This window comes from Culex quinquefasciatus, chromosome 2, assembly GCF_015732765.1.
Source record: "Culex quinquefasciatus strain JHB chromosome 2, VPISU_Cqui_1.0_pri_paternal, whole genome shotgun sequence".
Classification (NCBI taxonomy): domain Eukaryota; kingdom Metazoa; phylum Arthropoda; class Insecta; order Diptera; family Culicidae; genus Culex; species Culex quinquefasciatus.
In genome coordinates, this window is record NC_051862.1 from 198805862 (window position 1) to 198826236 (window position 20375).

A 20375-nucleotide genomic window follows, 5' to 3' on the forward strand; every position below is an offset into this window, starting at 1 on the left:
CCTCCTGGACACGGGAAAAATAAAAAAAATCGAAAAAAATTGGGCATTACTAGGTTAAGTTCAGTTTATTCATTGCAGGAAAAAAATAAATCAAAGTCTTATAAATTATATTTCATTCAGTTTTTTCTGTACAATTTAAAAAATATAATAATTGGATTAAATTGAAAGTATTGTTATTGTTGACATTTAAAAATTCTATATTTTATGATCTTGAAACGCAGATTCTTCAGAAATGTTTAAAATGAACATTGAAAAAAGTGGCTTACTATTTCTTATTACATAGATTTGTTGATTTAAAAAATGTGTGTGTACTTCAAACCTTAAAAAATATATTTTCCCAAATTTTAACAAATTCTTAGGATGTAAGTTCAAAAGTACAAAAAGTTGTAGGTGTCAAAGCAAAAAATAGTTTTAATTTAAAAGCATTTTTTATTTTTGTAACATTTTTGTTAGTTAAAAAATCGACAGTTTTTCAAAAGGTTTTTCTTAAGTAAAAATTTCGGGAATGAGTAATTTTTAAGCATTGTTAATGCTTATAAAATAATTTATTCTTTGATAGTAAAATCTTTTTCAATTCAATTTGTTTAAGTTTTAATCAAATCATTTCATCTTGAACAGTTCTTTAAATACGTTTTTTGATTTGGTGTGGTGGTGCGGGGGCGTGAGGGTGGAAAGTTGAGAGCGGTTCAGACGGAAGTGGGCCGATTGGTGTTGGCAGAAGTGAGACGGAGCTGCCTTCTCACCCGTGGCCAGCATTAAGTTAACGCTTTGGGTGCTGCGTCAGCTGCAACAATCCGTCGTGGAAGAGGACGCGGGATTGCATTGATGTACTCCAGGATCGACGCTCGAGATCAAAGTTTCTTCCGGGTCTTGCGGCCTTGCGGCCGACGGACCTGCGGATGACTTTTGAGACAGCTGCATGCAGACGCGGGTGAGCAAGTTCCAATAAGAACATTATTTTGAAATGTGTGAATGATTATGCGTGTGTGGGTGAGAGGTTAAAATTGAGGCGAAACAACTTGTCTAGATAACTTTTAATTAGAGAGCGGTGCCATGTTTTGGGTGAAGTCAAGTTGTGGGTGTTGAGAAAGATTTTTCTATTGTTTCGGCTTAATTGAGAATGTTTGTGCGAGTGTATCTGTTTATATTTTATTAATGTTATTGCTTTGTTACAAAAGGATTTCAGCTTACAGATACATAAAAATTCGAGAGTGGACTTTGGGAGCGGTTCGTTGCGCGTACAAATTATTCAAACATTACCGTCGCAAGGTTGGTTTCAGTTTGTCGCGTTTCGCTGGTAGGGAAATCTGTTTCATCATTATTGCTCTCAAATGAAAAATTGAATACGAATTGCAACGCGTTTACGTCGGATCGGTTTTGTTTCATCTCGCGATTTAATTTCTCTCATAATTGCAATATAGCTCATTAAATCCGAAACAAACAAAGAATACAAAATCACTCTTTAATACTATGTTGGCTTTATCTTTCCACAGCCGGCTGTCTAAGATTGAGCCATCTATTGATTAATCAAACAACAGATAAACGGGAATCTTGGAACTTTAAAAAACGCTTAGTTGCATGTTCAATTTGTTAAGGTTTATTTTTCTTCGCTAACTCTTCTTTTATTTCTCTCAAAAATATTATCTTATCGCAACTTCAGGAAAAAGTCAACATATTGAAAAATCTCGAGCATCCAAATTTCGAACGCGTAATAATTAAAAACCTTAAATCATCCGAATTTGCGAAACCGACCCTAAAACGAATCACACATTAAAATGTTGATATTTCAGCATATAATTCTTTAACAAATAACATATTGATTTTTACTATGGATTAAAACACCACAAATGAACACATGATAAATCCTATTTTTGCACTTTACAGCCGGCTGTAAAAGTTTAATGGAAGAAAAGTAACATTGATGCAAACCTTGCGAGTGTCTTGCGAACCTTCGTGGTGAACGGACACTAGAGCTGCGGTATTTTTTACTACCTAAGCTCAGAGTTATTTCAAACAAAATTCACAGTCTTTTTAAAGACTACCTGAGTTACTTTCCAAAATTCTAAACAGTCTTTTCAAGACTAACCCCACCTGAAATTTTGTTGTATTTTACAAACGAAGCAATCTTTTTAAAGAGAACTTTGCTTGCAAAATGCGTCAAAACAAAGGTAAACGCAAATCTTCTGAAGATTTGGTCGTTACGTCGGTGAAGCGTTTGAACGCTAAACCGGCTAACGGAAACAGAAAAAGAAAACAGCCTCTTCTGAGGTCTGATTCTGATTCTGAAAGTGAGGTCAATCCTCCAATTCCATTGGCAAACAGTTTCGGTGTTTTATCCGAAACTGTTGACAAGGATCCTTCTCCTCGTACTGAGCCTTCTGCCGTCGAGAAACGAGTAAAGGCTCCGCCAATTGTAGTGACTTCCGTCTCCGATTTGGCCAGCTTTCGAACGCAACTGAAGAATTGCAAGGAAACTTGCAATTTGAAGGTTTCGTTCCAGCTTGGTCGAAGAGGAGAATGTCGCTTGTTGACGGAATCTTTACAAGATCACCAAACTTTTGTTGGTTATTTGAAAAACCACAAACACAATTTCTACACGTATGAGACCAAGAATGCTCGTCCATTCAAGGCGGTCCTGAAAGGTCTCTCCAACGACTTGTCGGTGGACGAGATCAAAAACGAACTTAAGGTGTTGCTTGGCTTTGCCCCATCCCAAGTAATACCAATGAAGAAAAAATCAAACGGGAATATGTCTCGCTTTGGTTTGACTTCACAATTTTATCTGATTCATTTCAATAGAAATGAAATCAACAATTTGAAACTTTTGGACAAAGTTCAGTTTTTGTTCCATGTACGGGTAAAGTGGGAGCATTTTAAGAAACATGGCGGTAATGGCCAGAATCTGACTCAGTGCCGGCGTTGCCAGGCATTCGGTCACGGTACTGATCATTGCGCCATGGTTCCAAAATGCATGGTTTGCGGGGATTCTTCTCACGACAAGGACAATTGTCCCGTGAAAGAAGTCACCCAATTTAAATGTGCAAATTGTGATGGAAATCACAAATCAAATTTCTGGGATTGCCCCATCAGAAAAAAGGTTTTGGATTCTCGTGCTAAGCATCAGCCGAAATCCAAACCGAAATTTTCTCAAAGTCAGGTTTTACCTGCATCTTTAAATCAAACGTTCGTGCTGTCTCACTCGAACAATACCCCTACCATGGAAAAGTTAGGTAACAGCAATGGTATTTCTTATGCCAACGTCGTTTCGGGTTCGGGTTCATCCACGAATTTTAAATCCTCTACCAATTTTCAAATTGGGCAGGTACCTCAAATTTCATTTGAAAATTTTTCTGCTGGCAACGCTTTGGGATCTTCTGATCTCGGCGATGTTACGTTTGAAAAATGACTTTTTGCAAAACTCACTGTTTGGTTTGATTCAAACAATGAGTAATGCTACATCCATGATGGAAGCAATCCAGATTGGATTAAAATTTGCGAATGATGTTGTTCTTACCCTGAAGTTTAATCATGGATCTAAGTAATTCCATCAATATTATGAATTTTAATGCTCGCTCTTTAAAAGCGAAAGAAAATGAATTTTTCAACTTTTACGAGTTCATAACGTGCATGTTGCTGTTATAACCGAAACATTTTTAAAAACTGGCACTTATTTGAAAAGTGATCCAGATTATAAAGTTATAACCAATAACAGAATGAATCGAAATGGCGGTGGAGTTGCAATAGTTATCCACCGTAGTATGACTTATAGCACGTTACGTGACTTTAAGTTAAAAGTTATTGAAAGTTTGGGCATTGAACTTGAAACTTCTTTTGGGAAAATTATGATTGCAGCTGCATATTTGCCTTTCCAATGCACTGGGGAAAATAAAAATTATTTCAAAGGGGATTTGAATAAACTTACTCGGCATAGATCTCGATTTTTGATCATCGGTGATTTCAATGCCAAACACCAATCTTGGAATAATTCAAAAGTAAATTCCAATGGTAAAATTCTATTCAGAGATTGCACTTCTGGTCTTTATTCGGTTTTATACCCGAATGGGCCAACTTGCTTTTCTTCTGTTAGAAATCCATCAACAATTGATTTGGTTTTGACAAATCAAAGTCAGTATTGTGGTCCTTTAGTGACTCATGCTGATTTTGATTCTGATCACCTTCCAGTAACTTTTTCACTTTCTCATGAAGCAGTTACCAGACCCAATAGTTCTGTGTTTAATTATCACAAAGCTAATTGGGACAGGTATCAGCATCATATTGAGAACAATTTAAATCATGATTTTGTTTTAGAAACCAAAGCTGATATTGATTCAGCCTTGGAATCTTTAACTAATGCAATTTTGGATGCTAGGAATATTGCTATTCCTAAAGTCCAAGTCAAATTTGATTCTCCCATTATTGATGACGATCTTCAGCTTCTGATTCGTCTGAAAATGTTCGCCGAAGACAGTATCAACGTTCTCGTGATCCTGCACTGAAGCGAATTCAAAAGATTTGCAAAAGGTTATTGACCACAGATTCACTCTCCTGCGAAATGAAAAGTTCGCAAGAGATGTCGAACAAATTAAACCTTATTCCAAACCTTTTGAAACTTTCAAAGGTTCTTAAGAAACCTCAAAACCAATCCCTTCTTTAAAAGATGGTGATAATATTCTATTAACTAATGGGGAGAAAGCTCAAAAACTTGCTCAGCAGTTTGAGAGTGCTCATAATTTCAACTTAAATGTTTTGAGTCCTATTGAAAATCAAATTTCAATAGAATTTCAGAATATTGTTGAACAACAATTTTCATCAGATGATGTTTTTAATACGGATCTGAATGAAATAAAATCTATTATCAAAAAATTAAAAATATGAAAGCCCCTGGTGAGGATGGCATTTTTTACATTTTAATTAAAAAATTACCTGAAGCAACTTTAAGTAGCTTGGTCAAAATTTGCAACAAATGTTTTGATTTGGCATATTTTCCCAGTAGTTGGAAAAATGCCAAAGTAGTTCCGATTTTGAAACCGGACAAAAATCCTGCCGAAGCTTCAAGCTATCGGCCCATTAGTTTGCTTTCATCTATTAGTAAATTATTCGAAAGAATAATTCTTAATAGAATGATGACGCACATTAATGAAAATTCAATTTTCGCTGATGAGCAGTTTGGATTTCGCCTTGGGCATTCAACTACTCATCAGTTGTTGAGAGTTTCAAATTTAATTCGAAGCAACAAATCTGAGGGCTATTCTACTGGCGCTGCTCTTCTAGACATAGAAAAAGCATTTGACAGTGTTTGGCATAAAGGTTTGATTGCGAAATTGAAAAGGTTTAATTTTCCGATTTATATCGTGAAAATTATTCAAAATTATTTGACGGATCGTACTCTGCAGGTATGTTATCAGAATAGCAAATCTGATCAACTACCTGTACGTGCTGGCGTCCCTCAAGGAAGCATTTTGGGTCCAATTTTATACAATATTTTTACTTCTGACTTGCCTGATTTGCCCCCAGGATGTCAGAAATCACTTTTGCTGATGATACAAGCATCTCCGCCAAAGGTAGAAGCCTTCGTGTCATCACAAGAAGATTACAAAAGCTTGGATATTTTCAATTCTTATTTGAAAGAATGGAAAATTACTCCAAATGCTGCAAAACTCAACTTATTATTTTCCTCACAAACCAAGGGCTGATTTTCTTAAACCAAAAGTCATCACATTATAAAGATGAATGAGGTAAATTTAAAGTGGGAGGATCAAGTGAAATATCTTGGACTTGCTTTTGACAAAAACCTTACTTACAAGGATCACATTGAAAGTATCCAGGTTAAATGTAACAAATATATTAAATGTTTGTATCCACTTATAAACAGGAATTCTAGACTTTGTCTCAAGAATAAACTGTTAATTTATAAACAAATTTTCAGACCTGCCATGCTTTATGCTGTGCCGATCTGGACAAGCTGTTGCTTAACCAGGAAGAAAAACTTCAGAGGATTCAGAACAAAATTCTGAAAATGATTCTGAAACTTCCTCCCTGGTTCAGCACCAGTGAACTTCATCAATTAGCCGAAGTTGACACTTTGGATGTTATGTCCAATAAGATAATTGATGCATTTCGACAAAAATCATTGCAGTCTTCAGCTGCATTGATCCGCTCTTTATATAGTTAATAAGTTAGTTTTAAGGTATCCCTTTTCCCTTTTGTACATGTAGGACCTCCTACATTTGAAATCACTGAATAGCGAAAGCTACAATATTTCATGAATAAATGAAAGTTGCTAGTATTTAAAATTGAGGTGAAAAGTCATCGATTGTGATTGGACACTCAATAATATTTTAACTGAATGAATGTACATGGAAGAGAAAATCAAAATAAATATAAATTAAAAAAAAAAAAAAAAAAAAAAAAAAAAGATGCAAACCTTGCCAAATTACAAACAATTAAATTCTTCTCTAACTAACCCGCAATATCTCTCGAGGTGTATCCTAGGGTTTACCTTATCCTACTAACATTGAGTCCAAAACCTCCCTACAAACATCTATACCCCTAAGGTGTCGTAGGGATCCTTGCGCACTTTAGATGGGTGTTTACTAACGTTCCTTCCGTTCCCCAAAGGATAGCTTGGACCCGGCGAGGACCCCCTTATGCCCTGGGCTGTATTACACACTCATCAAAAGATGAAGACATGGTATCTCCCGTGTTGGATTATTGTTCCGGATGAGGGTCTAACACAACCAGACCAAACAGTGGGATAAGCGTTGTGGAGCCATCCGTGGATAGGGCGTCCTAAAATGCTAATGCTAATGCTAATGCTAACAGTTCTTTAAATAAGTTTTATGAGTTATTTTTCAATTAAAAAAAATCAAATAATTAAAAGAAAGAAAGTAAATTGTAAAAATCATGCATTTTATATTTTTTTCAAAAAATTTATTTATGATATTGCGCATTTTGCACTTTACTAGAGTCTTGCCGTCTTGCGCAATTATTTTCATCCCAGTACTTTTTCATCACAGTGATTTTTCTTCACAGTGATGACGAAAATGTCCGGTGCAATGGCAGGTTGTTTATTATTATTTATTTATTTATTTTTATGGTGATTTTTTTTAAATATAGTTAAAAATATTATTTTTTGGTTTTTAGTAATATTTTTGTTAGTTTTTCCATGCTTTCAAATATCAGCAATTTTCGTTTAATAATGAGGAAATGCCTAAACCGAATAAAAATATTTTGATGATTTTTTCTTTTTTAAATTTTTCTTTTCTGTAACATTTTTGTGAGTTTTTCCACTATTACCACTAGGTGCCCAGCTCTTTGAGGAAGGTGGGGCAATAATATGGACGTTTTGAAAAATACGTCATTTGTGGACACCCTCTGACCAAATTTAGAACAAATTTCTTAGGATGGTGGGGCAGTTGCCCCATGTTGCCCCACGCTGTGCACGCTAGTGACTATTACTAAACATTATTTTCTAGTTTCTAAATTATTTTTGTTAGATTTTTCATTCTTTAAAACAGTGCAATTCTTTTAAAAGTTTATTGAGGAATTATTTTTTTAAAGAAAAATTAGCATTGGTTCGCTTCAAAATTAATATTTAAAAACATGTTTTAGACTAGGTCAAGAATATTTATTTTTCAGTTTTTCGGAACATTTTCAGATTTTACACCAAACTATATTTATAATCATTTAAAGTTTTGATGAGTTACAATATTTTTTACAGATAACTTGTTCAAGTTAAGAGTGCCACCGCCACGCTTTCAGACGCCTTCGTGGCGCAATCGGTTAGCGCGTTCGGCTGTTAACCGAAAGGTTGGTGGTTCGAGTCCACCCGGGGGCGTTATTATTTTGCTATACTATGTAATCCTCATGTTTTGATTGTTATCACAATTGCATTTGTGATTATTTTGTTCGCATCGCCACAAAAACAAGCCACACGAGCTTAAAACCGTAAATCGCTTGTTCGCGACACATTGTCTGCTCCGTTGTTTAATCGCACAGAACCACCGCGTCTGTTGACGTATCAAAGTTGTTGATGTTTAACTAGGCGAAACTGTGCCGCGATTAGTAATCCGCACTCTGCCTACCTATGTGTGGTCGCACAAACAAAATGATGTAAATTATAGGAATGCCTCCTCCCCTTGCCTCTTGCAGCGGTTTGTTGTTTGTCAACCACAAATACAATTGCATCTGCCACCTGTTTGTTCTGGTGGTTTGACATGGCAGTTGACGTCGATGATTGATTAAAGTTCGATCTGTTGTTGCAACGCGTGGTCAACTACACAATTGCAATTAAGCGTGCAATATCCATGGATGATTGTGCTAATAAAACGGTGTTGGCTAATGCATTCCGGAAAACAATCTGATATGTGCTGTTGGTGTTTAGAACGAATAATGCAAATAATCACCATTATTGTGGAGTATCACCAAACAACAATCCATCAAGTCACGATCCAATCAGTTCCAGCACGAACTGGTTCCTGAGTGTCTTGCGAACCTTCGAGGTGAACGGACACTAGAGCTGCGGTATTTTTTACTACCTAAGCTCAGAGTTATTTCAAACAAAATTCACAGTCTTTTTAAAGACTACCTGAGTTACTTTCCAAATTTTAAACAGTCTTTTCAAGACTAACCCCACCTGAAATTTAGTTGTATTTTACAAACGAAGCCATCTTTTTAAGAGAACTTTGCTTGCAAAATGCGTCAAAACAAAGGTAAACGCAAATCTTCTGAAGATTTGATCGTTACGTCGGTGAAGCGTTTGAACGCTAAACCGGCTAACGGAAACAGAAAAAGAAAACAGCCTCTTCTGAGGTCTGATTCTGATTCTGAATGTGAGGTCAATCCTCCAATTCCATTGGCAAACAGTTTCGGTGTTTTATCCGAAACTGTTGACAAGGATCCTTCTCCTCGTACTGAGCCTTCTGCCGTCGAGAAACGTGTAAAGGCTCCGCCAATTGTAGTGACTTCCGTCTCCGATTTGGCCAGCTTTCGAACGCAACTGAAGAATTGCAAGGAAACTTGTAATTTGAAGGTTTCGTTCCAGCTTGGTCGAAGAGGAGAATGTCGCTTGTTGACGGAATCTTTACAAGATCACCAAACTTTTGTTGGTTATTTGAAAACCACAAACACAATTTCTACACGTATGAGACCAAGAATGCTCGTCCATTCAAGGCGGTCCTGAAAGGTCTCTCCAACGACTTGTCGGTGGATGAGATCAAAAACGAACTTAAGGTGTTGCTTGGCTTTGCCCCATCCCAAGTAATACCAATGAAGAAAAAATCAAACGGGAATATTTCTCGCTTTGGTTTGACTTCACAATTTTATCTGATTCATTTCAACAGAAATGAAATCAACAATTTGAAACTTTTGGACAAAGTACAGTTTTTGTTCCATGTACGGGTAAAGTGGGAGCATTTTAAGAAACATGGCGGTAATGGCCAGAATCTGACCCAGTGCCGGCGTTGCCAGGCATTCGGTCACGGTACTGATCATTGCGCCATGGTTCCAAAATGCATGGTTTGCGGGGATTCTTCTCACGACAAGGACAATTGTCCCGTGAAAGAAGTCACCCAATTTAAATGTGCAAATTGTGGTGGAAATCACAAATCAAATTTCTGGGATTGCCCCATCAGAAAAAGGTTTTGGATTCTCGTGCTAAGCATCAGCCGAAATCCAAACCGAAATTTTCTCAAAGTCAGGTTGTACCTGCATCTTTAAATCAAACGTTCGTGCTGTCTCACTCGAACAATGCTAGAAATACCCCTACCGTGGAAAAGTTAGGTAACACTAATGGTATTTCTTATGCCAACGTCGTTTCGGGTTCGGGTTCATCCACGAATTTTAAATCCTCTACCAATTTTCAAATTGGGCAGGTACCTCAAATTTCATTTGAAAATTTTTCTGCTGGCAACGCTTTGGGATCTTCTGATCTCGGCGATGTTACGTTTGAAAAAATGACTTTTTTGCAAAACTCACTGTTTGGTTTGATTCAAACAATGAGTAATGCTACATCCATGATGGAAGCTATCCAGATTGGATTAAAATTTGCAAATGATGTTGTTCTTACCCTGAAGTTTAATCATGGATCTAAGTAATTCCATCAATATTATGAATTTTAATGCTCGCTCTTTAAAAGCGAAAGAAAATGAATTTTTCAACTTTTTACGAGTTCATAACGTGCATGTTGCTGTTATAACCGAAACATTTTTAAAAACTGGCACTTATTTGAAAAGTGATCCAGATTATAAAGTTATAACCAATAACAGAATGAATCGAAATGGCGGTGGAGTTGCAATAGTTATCCACCGTAGTATGACTTATAGCACGTTACGTGACTTTAAGTTAAAAGTTATTGAAAGTTTGGGCATTGAACTTGAAACTTCTTTTGGGAAAATTATGATTGCAGCTGCATATTTGCCTTTCCAATGCACTGGGAAAATAAAAATTATTTCAAAGGGGATTTGAATAAACTTACTCGGCATAGATCTCGATTTTTGATCATCGGTGATTTTAATGCCAAACACCAATCTTGGAATAATTCAAAAGTAAATTCCAATGGTAAAATTCTATTCAGAGATTGCACTTCTGGTCTTTATTCGGTTTTATACCCGAATGGGCCAACTTGCTTTTCTTCTGTTAGAAATCCATCAACAATTGATTTGGTTTTGACAAATCAAAGTCAGTATTGTGGTCCTTTAGTGACTCATGCTGATTTTGATTCTGATCACCTTCCAGTAACTTTTTCACTTTCTCATGAAGCAGTTACCAGACCCAATAGTTCTGTGTTTAATTACCACAAAGCTAATTGGGACAGGTATCAGCATCATATTGAGAATAATTTAAATCATGATTTTGTTTTAGAAACCAAAGCTGATATTGATTCAGCCTTGGAATCTTTAACTAATGCAATTTTGGATGCTAGGAATATTGCTATTCCTAAAGTCCAAGTCAAATTTGATTCTCCCATTATTGATGACGATCTTCAGCTTCTGATTCGTCTGAAAATGTTCGCCGAAGACAGTATCAACGTTCTCGTGATCCTGCACTGAAGCGAATTCAAAAGATTTGCAAAAGGTTATTGACCACAGATTCACTTTCCTGCGAAATGAAAAGTTCGCAAGAGATGTCGAACAAATTAAACCTTATTCCAAACCTTTTGAAACTTTCAAAGGTTCTTAAGAAACCTCAAAACCAATCCCTTCTTTAAAAGATGGTGATAATATTCTATTAACTAATGGGGAGAAAGCTCAAAATTTGCTCAGCAGTTTGAGAGTGCTCATAATTTCAACTTAAATGTTTTGAGTCCTATTGAAGATCAAATTTCAATAGAATTTCAGAATATTGTTGAACAAGAATTTTCATCAGATGAAGTTTTTAATACGGATCTGAATGAAATAAAATCTATTATCAAAAAATTTAAAAATATGAAAGCCCCTGGTGAGGATGGCATTTTTTACATTTTAATTAAAAAATTACCTGAAGCAACTTTAAGTAGCTTGGTCAAAATTTGCAACAAATGTTTTGATTTGGCATATTTTCCCAGTAGTTGGAAAAATGCCAAAGTAGTTCCGATTTTGAAACCGGATAAAAATCCTGCTGAAGCCTCAAGCTATCGGCCCATTAGTTTGCTTTCATCTATTAGTAAATTATTCGAAAGAATAATTCTTAATAGAATGATGACGCACATTAATGAAAATTCAATTTTCGCTGATGAGCAGTTTGGATTTCGCCTTGGGCATTCAACTACTCATCAGTTGTTGAGAGTTTCAAATTTGATTCGAAGCAACAAATCTGAGGGCTATTCTACTGGCGCTGCTCTTCTAGACATAGAAAAAGCATTTGACAGTGTTTGGCATAAAGGTTTGATTGCGAAATTAAAAAGATTTAATTTTCCGATTTATATCGTGAAAATTATTCAAAATTATTTGACGGATCGTACTCTGCAGGTATGTTATCAGAACAGCAAATCTGATCAACTACCTGTACGTGCCGGCGTCCCTCAAGGAAGCATTTTGGGTCCAATTTTATACAATATTTTTACTTCTGACTTGCCTGTTTTGCCCACAGGATGTCAGAAATCACTTTTTGCTGATGATACAAGCATCTCCGCCAAAGGTAGAAGCCTTCGTGTCATCACAAGAAGATTACAAAAAAGCTTGGATATTTTCAATTCTTATTTGAAAGAATGGAAAATTACTCCAAATGCTGCAAAACTCAACTTATTATTTTCCCTCACAAACCAAGGGCTGATTTTCTTAAACCAAAAAGTCATCACATTATAAAGATGAATGAGGAAAATTTAAAGTGGGAGGATCAAGTGAAATATCTTGGACTTGCTTTTGACAAAAACCTTACTTACAAGGATCACATTGAAAGTATCCAGGTTAAATGTAACAAATATATTAAATGTTTGTATCCACTTATAAACAGGAATTCTAGACTTTGTCTCAAGAATAAACTGTTAATTTATAAACAAATTTTCAGACCTGCCATGCTTTATGCCGTGCCGATCTGGACAAGCTGTTGCTTAACCAGGAAGAAAAAACTTCAGAAGATTCAGAACAAAATTCTGAACATGATTCTGAAACTTCCTCCCTGGTTCAGCACCAGTGAACTTCATCAATTAGCCGAAGTTGACACTTTGGATGTTATGTCCAATAAGATAATTGATGCATTTCGACAAAAATCATTGCAGTCTTCAGCTGCATTGATCCGCTCATTATATAGTTTATAAGTTAGTTTTAAGGTATCCCTTTTCCCTTTTGTACATGTAGGACCTCCTACATTTGAAATCACTGAATAGCGAAAGCTACAATATTTCATGAATAAATGAAAGTTGCTAGTATTTAAAATTGAGGTGAAAAGTCATCGATTGTGATTGGACACTCAATAATATTTTAACTGAATGAATGTATATGGAAAAGAAAATCTGAAAAAAAAAATAGTCAAAAACGAACTGGTTCCTGGAACAAACAAAAAAGAAACCTGGTCGTTCTATCGCCATGAACTCTGCGCCTGAAATCACTGAAAACTCGCCTCAGCGAGCACGTTGAAAGCTGCTACTTTAGAGGATGAATCACACCAGATCGACCCCCGCCGATAAGGGGGGACCACGGCAGAACGTGAGCTTTGAGAACCCGACGTCCGGAGATCGGCTGCACGAGATACAGTTTAATTACGATGACAGCACCGAAGTAACGAATCGCGTTCAACTTTGGGTTTGTGTATTTCCAAAGTTGGCTCAAAGTTTCCCAGAAGTGGCCTGGAGGTTCAACCCTGGTCAACCATTTCAATTCCAAGTGTACGATGCTCCTAATAGTTTTGCACTAACGAGTTACTGCCGAGAAAGTCCTTGTTGCGTTTTGGGTAAACTATGAAGAAGGGTCATGAACAGTGTTGTCCCTTATCAACATCATCTTCAGCACTGCCGGTGGGAGGGTGGAGCAGCTAACTAACCAACCTGCTGTATGAAGAAGTTTGAACCTGGTGTCGTACAAAGTTTCGCCATCGTATAACTATTTCAGGACGATCCCGGCGAGGGATGCCAATAGTTGACACAATATGACGAGGCCGGAAAACGACTTTGAAGCGCGCCCCCGCTTCATTTGATTACTTTGCGAAACTAGTTTACAGCCTGCGGCAGTGCAGAGGCGGTGGGATTAATTTGGGAAAGTTTCCCAGAATTTTCAATTAGGCTGGAAATATGCCGGCAACAATGTGGAAGAATTTGAGGAAGTAGGCCTGTTATTGTAGTTGACAGTGGTGTCATTCTTGGGGATGTTTTGAAGTAAAACTTTCGAATTTTTGATCATTTTTTTTTTTTTTTGTTGATATCGATCAAAGTCGAGTTCTACAAAATGCAAAAAGACCAATCGACCTGCATTCACCAAAAATGCAAATGAACGCCCGAATCGAACAAAAAAAAATTGTTCCGTCACGTGAAATCCCGTTGAAAGGATTCGACGCAATCTTTTTTCACCGCCACCCTTCCCCTCAAAACCTTGACAATTTTGAGTTGCATAATTGGAATGAAATATGAACGGACACATCGCGCACCGGTGAACACCCGTCGGTCGTCATCGAAAACCGGACAGAACATGCGGCGAGTGGACGTATACACACGTCCAGAGAGAGCAGTGACTTTGACGATAATCGGTTGGATGATTTTTATCCCCTCGCGCGGAATTGAATGGAGGTTCAATCCCTCGACCTCCCCCCAAAAAAAAGCTGCTGCAAAAAAAGGGGTTCTCGGGGTTCAGTCGAGAGCATTACTCCAATCACGTTTCGGGAATAATTCGCCGGGGTTCGACGAATAAAAGCGAACCGAGGGGACAGGCGATATAATTCTGCCAACTCAGCTGGACGCGGGGCCAGATTGTGCACTCGCCGGGGACACTGAAGCCACCCACCCTGCGAGCAGCCAACATGACGGGGACATTGGAGGCACGTGACCTGATGGAAGTTGCACCAAACGAAGTGGAAACCACCTCGCCACCCCCAACGTTTGATTTACTTTGCCGCGCTCCTTCTCGGTATCACCAACACTCCCAAGGTCATCGGAGAAGGTCCTTCAGCGTGTGGCACGCTTCAAGGCGTGGGTGGTTTGAGGGTACTGTTGTTAAAAGGAAGTCTAGTAAACAATTCAATTATCGGTCTGGCGAACAGCTTATCAGCCGTTTTACGGCGGAATGATGTATTCTGAGAAAGAAGCGTTTGGTTTTAAGGCAAATGGCTTCATTCCGCCAATACCTTTGTGATTGAGTTTAGTTTCACATTGAAAGGAAAATTTCGTGACCGTCTATCAGAATATGACATAAAATTAAAATCAAGAAAATTGCGTTTACGTCATTCCGGCAGTTATTGAAAAAAACGGCAGTTATTGATTCGATTCAATTGAGGAAGACTGAAAGAATAGAAACTTGTTACTGTTTTCTTGAATCATGATTTTTATCAAAATTTAAAAAAATCCGTTTCGCCTTTCATTTATTTTTTTTAACAAAAATCTTCTTTGAAAGTGAAAAATCCATACAAATTTATGCGATTTTCTGATCGATTTGGTGTTTTCGGCAAAATTGTAAGTTTCAAAAGAATTCATTAAAATATTTTTTGAAAAGGTTCAACATTTTTTACAAGAGTTTCACCTTTTAGCATAAAAAATCAAATCTATAGTTTCCAAAATATAATCGATTGAAAATTGTGGGCCGTATGGGTAGCAATAAGAAAAAATCATTTTTAAATTCTATGCAAGGCCATATCTCAGCAAAAAAAAAAGTCGAATCAACAATGTCCTGAAAAGAAAATTGTAGAGATTTTGTTTAGCTTTTTAAATATATTTTTTCTGACATGGACTAGGGTTAAAAAATTACATTTTTTCTAATAAAAATACCTCACAATCCATAAATTCTCAAAGTACATTTTGATTCCAAGTTCAAGTTTACATCCAAGATTGATTTTTGTAAGTTTATTGGGGTGAATTTTAGATACCGTAAATCACGGTGACATTGATTGGATTTTAATGTTTTTTTTAATATTTTCCAACTGTAAACGTTTTTCTCAAGGTTATTGTTTTTAAAACATGTACTGGAGTAGGCAACACCAGGTCCATACACTAGTTGCGATGAAATTTCTTATTTTGAATTCCGGGGTGACTTTGATAGTCATAGTTTTCCTTGTTAAAGTCAGATTTAAGGTGTTCCAATTTTATTTCAAATGTACCATCACTAAGGTTGCTGATACATTTTTCATGAAATTTTTTTTTATATTAAGTTAGGCCGTTGCAAATATTTTTTGAATTATGTCCCTCGACTCTGATCAAAGTCGAAAGGGGGGGGGGGCAGTTGTTTTGCAATCATTGATTTCCAAAATTTCTAAGTACTGACGAAAATTTTATTTTTGAGAGAAAACATAGTTTTTGCGGTGCTGTACATTGTTATTTCATAAAACTTCAAAATATTTTTAAACGAGCCTAAACATGTTAAATATGATTATCAATGCAGAAAAAGGCGATTTAGATTGTTCTCAGTTGATTAGACTTCTATTTCCACTGATATTTCGATATTTTTTGAAAAAAATATTTTTTCGCCCCCTGATTTTTCGGACCAATTTGAAGGGGGGTGGGGCGAACTTTGAAAAATATTAGCAACGGCCTTAAATAAGTTTATAAGCTTTTTAACAAAATACATTTAAATTTTAGGTAAAATTGTTAAAACCCACAATTTTGCCCAGAAAACATTAAAATTAGTTTTGTTTATAAAATTATCGATTCATGTTGCATTTTAAACTGAATTTGAAGCACGAATCAAAAGTTTTCACACTTAACATGAAATTGGTTCAACTGAAAATGCCTTTAAATTTGAAGATTTTTTTTTTGAATTATTTTTCAAAAACACATAGTATTGATTATTTACAAACATATTTTACCTTAACCTAGTACCTAAAAAACACATTTTTTCTAAAAATCATAGCTATAGCTCTGAAGTCCTGCCTGTGTGGATCTGCCTGTGTGGATCAATCGGACCGCGCACTGGACTCACAATCCAGAGGTCGCCGGTTTGAATCCCGAGGCGGACGCAAACAATTCTAAGTGTTAATATAGGTATTCGGTGCCCTCTCCCCGTGCCCATACCTTCACACTTAGGAGACCCGGGAGGCGGAGTCTTGTCGCAAAAAGAACGATACACACCTGTGGATCCGTTGACGAAACCGCAAGGTTTAAGAGGACCACATTATAAGGTGTTACGTCGATTCCGTTCCATAGCTCTGAAGTTGAAAAAAATCCACTAAAAATATAAAAATATTAAAAAAAAAACAAAGGGAAAAGTATCTTAAAATCGTTTTTTGTTTTTGGATAAAAAGCAAATTTAAAAAGTTCGCTTTTTTCCGTGTACCTATTTTTTCCACGAAAAGTCCTAATCATAACCTACAACTTTGCCGAAGACACCAAATCGATCGGAAAGTTCATTCTGTAGATACATATTTTAGAATATTTGCAAAGCACTTTTCTATGGGTAGCCGTTAAATTTGTTTGTAATGATGCAAAATGGCTTATTTGCAGCCGTCCCCTAACATGACAGTTTTCGTGAGTTGCGCATATCCACCGGCAGATGGCAAGTGGGCCTCGTCGGAGTCCGCCCATTAAATACGCAACTCAAAATTTGCATGGGAATCTTTTTTTTCGTGACGGCTTTTGCGGCACGCTCCCTTCAACTTTTCGATACTAATATTTTAATGTGGCGTATCTCTAAACAAGTTTTTCAAGAAAATGATTCCAGAATGCTTATTTTGTCGTTTTAAACCGAAACAAGGCAAAAACATTTTTACTTTAAACTATTCGTCATTTTCAAATGTTTGGCTAGATAATATCGAAGGCCGCCATCTTAGGCCCACTGAGCTTACAAAAACGGGTACGCTCAGTTTGTATGGGAGCTGTCAACATGCTCCCGGGCTGCTTATTTGTACCTAATGAATCGATAGACACAGTCGCATTCATCCAAATCAGATAAAATAAAGAATTAAAAAAAAACTGGATTTCTATTTTGTGAAATTCTAGAGAACTTCTCAGATGGCATTTTGCATCATTTGTTTGCCCATGAGCAATTCTCTACGAAATCGGCCGATTTCAAGCATTTTTTTTGTGTTTTTTTTTTATTTTGTTCAAACTTTGTGGGGGCCATTTTGCGTCATTGGTTCACCCATACAAATCACGATACAATTTTGGCAGCTGTTCATACAAAAATTGTAACTAAATATTCGAAAATCAGTAACTTTTCATGGATTTTTTTATTGGTGGTGAAATTTTCCGATTCTTCGATTTTTTTAATTTTTTTTTAAATCAAGACTAATATTTAAAAAGGTTCAAACATTCAATATTGCGCCCTTTTGAAATGTTAGTCTTGATTTAAATTTTTTGGAATTATTGTTTTCAAAAAGATCGGAAAATCACGAATGCTTCATTTTTTAACATTGAAAATCGGACCATTAGTTGTTGAGATACCGACATTAGAAAATGGTGGGTTGTTTTTGTGAGACTTAGCAAACATCAATTTTCCTGTTTTTAATTCTTTGTATGGCAATATCTCAGCAACTTAGGGTCGTATCAACAAAGTTCAAAAAAGCAAAATTTAGAGGAATTTTCTTAGCTTTTCAAAAATATTTTTTTCAAATGTGAGCAAACATGTGCACTTATTTAAAAAAATGAATAACTGCGGCTATTTTCAAAAAAGTTTCCTAAAAATGGCTATTACATGAAAACTTTATCAAAATTTCACTAGAGTACTTTTTGATTGCAAATTCAATTTTAAATCGAAAAATAAAGTTGAAAAATGTTTGCGACCAATATTTCGATTTTTTTGAAAAAATCAGTATTGCTTCAAAACATCATAACTCGGTCCAAGATATTTTGCCCGTTCTGGAAATTTCTGAAAAGTTGGCATTTGACGTTCCCTAAAACATAAAAAAAAGTAGTGTTTTTTTTTTGCAAATCAAGTTTAAGTGACAAAAAGTGAAATAAAAAATCACCAAAAATTTTTTTACCGTGTATCACTTTATTTTACTGTACTGCCCATGTTCGCATAAATGTCCCATATGCAAGAACAGCAAGCTGAGAAAAACGCGTTTGAAGTTTGTCCCATACATAAGGCTACGTGTTAAGTTTTCGCGAAAAAACTGGATTTCCTCCTGATTTCTAGAACAAAGTACTGGATGTTATAGGCTCTTTCGAAAGAGGACACAATTTTGAACCAAACTGCATCAATAACTCGAAATCGATGAAAATGCATATGGGACATTTATGCGATCAGGGGCAGTGTAGTCCTTATAACTTTGCCGAAGACACCAAATCGATCAAAAACATCCTTTTAAAGATAAAGATTTTTGAATTTTCATATATCATTTTTGTATGGAGAGCTGCCAAATTGTATGGAAAATTATATGGACAAAATAATAATGCAAAATGGCTTCTTTGGGCATAACCGAAGGCACCAAAAAAGTTACAGCCGGATTAAAAAAAAAAAACAAAAAAATCGAATGACCGAAATCTCAGAGAATTGCTCAGAAATGATTCAGAAAGCGAAACAATTCTCAAAGTATTGGTCAATTATGATATTTAGTAATACATATTTGCATATTTGCATATTCAAAATAGCATATTCAATAACGCTTCACTTATGTAATTCACTAAGTAAACAACAAATCTTTAAATGAGTTTGGGTTAGAATTTTCCGCAGAGATTTAGAAATAGTATTCAAAAAGTTTCATGTTGATCGAACTGCACTACTATTTCTGAAATCAAAATCAAGTAGCCACCCTGTTCCTTCAAAGCAGCAATAGCTCGTGCTCTCAGGATAGGAGGCTCGTAAATTCGAGCTGAGGGCTCTGAACTAGGGGAAATTAGCTTTTCTTCAGGATTGTTTATGGCTTGCTCCCAGCATTCTGGTAATGGAGCAGCTCCCTTCTCGGTACTACTCCGGGTTGAGGATAAATAGGCGGTTAAATGTGTAGGCCCTTTCACTTAACAGGTCCTAATGTCTTAAGTATTTTGAGTAAATTTGCTGTAAAGCTTCACGGTTAACCGATGTGGTTTCACCTTATAAACGAACCTCGTCTCATTTGCATGACCATTCCCAACGGTTTTCACCTCACTCCAACTTTGTTCAAAAGCCAAGACCTCGCAGAAGCGAAGAAATAAGCGAATTCAACCGGAGGTAGACATGGAAATAAACAACACTTCCACACTGACTGACTGACCCGAGGGGGGGGGGGGGACCGGTAACCCAAACAAGCCGCAGCAGCAGTGGCCTTGGCACCAATAACCAAAATGCATTAAATTACCAGGCCGGGTCGTTCGCGTCACTCAACTCCGGGGTTGCCGGTGGCGCTTTATGACAGAAACTGCGTAATGGCCGCGGGAAAAAAAAGAAGAAAAAAACTGCACATTTGGTGAGGTGAAGAAAAGCTGCCGACGACGGACTTGACGAGTTGTGCTGAGAGGTGATCTCGGTCTGATGATGGCCGTATTTGGCGTTTAAGTGCTCGTTTGTGGAGTTCGCACGCATAACTGAAACAAATGAAGCCGAAACTGGCACGGACGCATTGCAATTAAACATACCTTGTGGGTTTCACACAGACTTTAGGTGTGTCAAAACAAGTGGAGGAGTTTAATGTAAATGAATAAAGGTATTCAAATTAACAAATTTGGAAAACTTTTTTTTGAAAATTCTCAACGAGTCTTCACCCTGTGCTAATAATAGCCCGTATCCATGGTGCTTCACGTTCCCTGAATCCATTTGCTACATACGGCGTCCCTGCCCAACTTGATTTCGGGGTGGTCCCTCAACTAGGGATAACTAGATCAACCCTTATGGTCTACTGTGTGAACT

The 20375-nt window shown here is 36.7% G+C and overlaps 1 protein-coding gene and 1 non-coding gene across 7 annotated transcripts in view; both read left to right on the forward strand.

Annotated features, from left to right (window-relative positions):
- The window catches only part of LOC6050782 (disintegrin and metalloproteinase domain-containing protein 10), a 199274-nt gene that overhangs the window by 75449 nt on the left and 103450 nt on the right, over positions 1-20375 (forward strand). The gene's annotated exons all lie outside the window — the stretch shown is intronic.
- Trnan-guu lies at positions 7764-7837 on the forward strand. Its single transcript has one exon. It is a non-coding gene; the product is annotated as a tRNA-Asn (tRNA).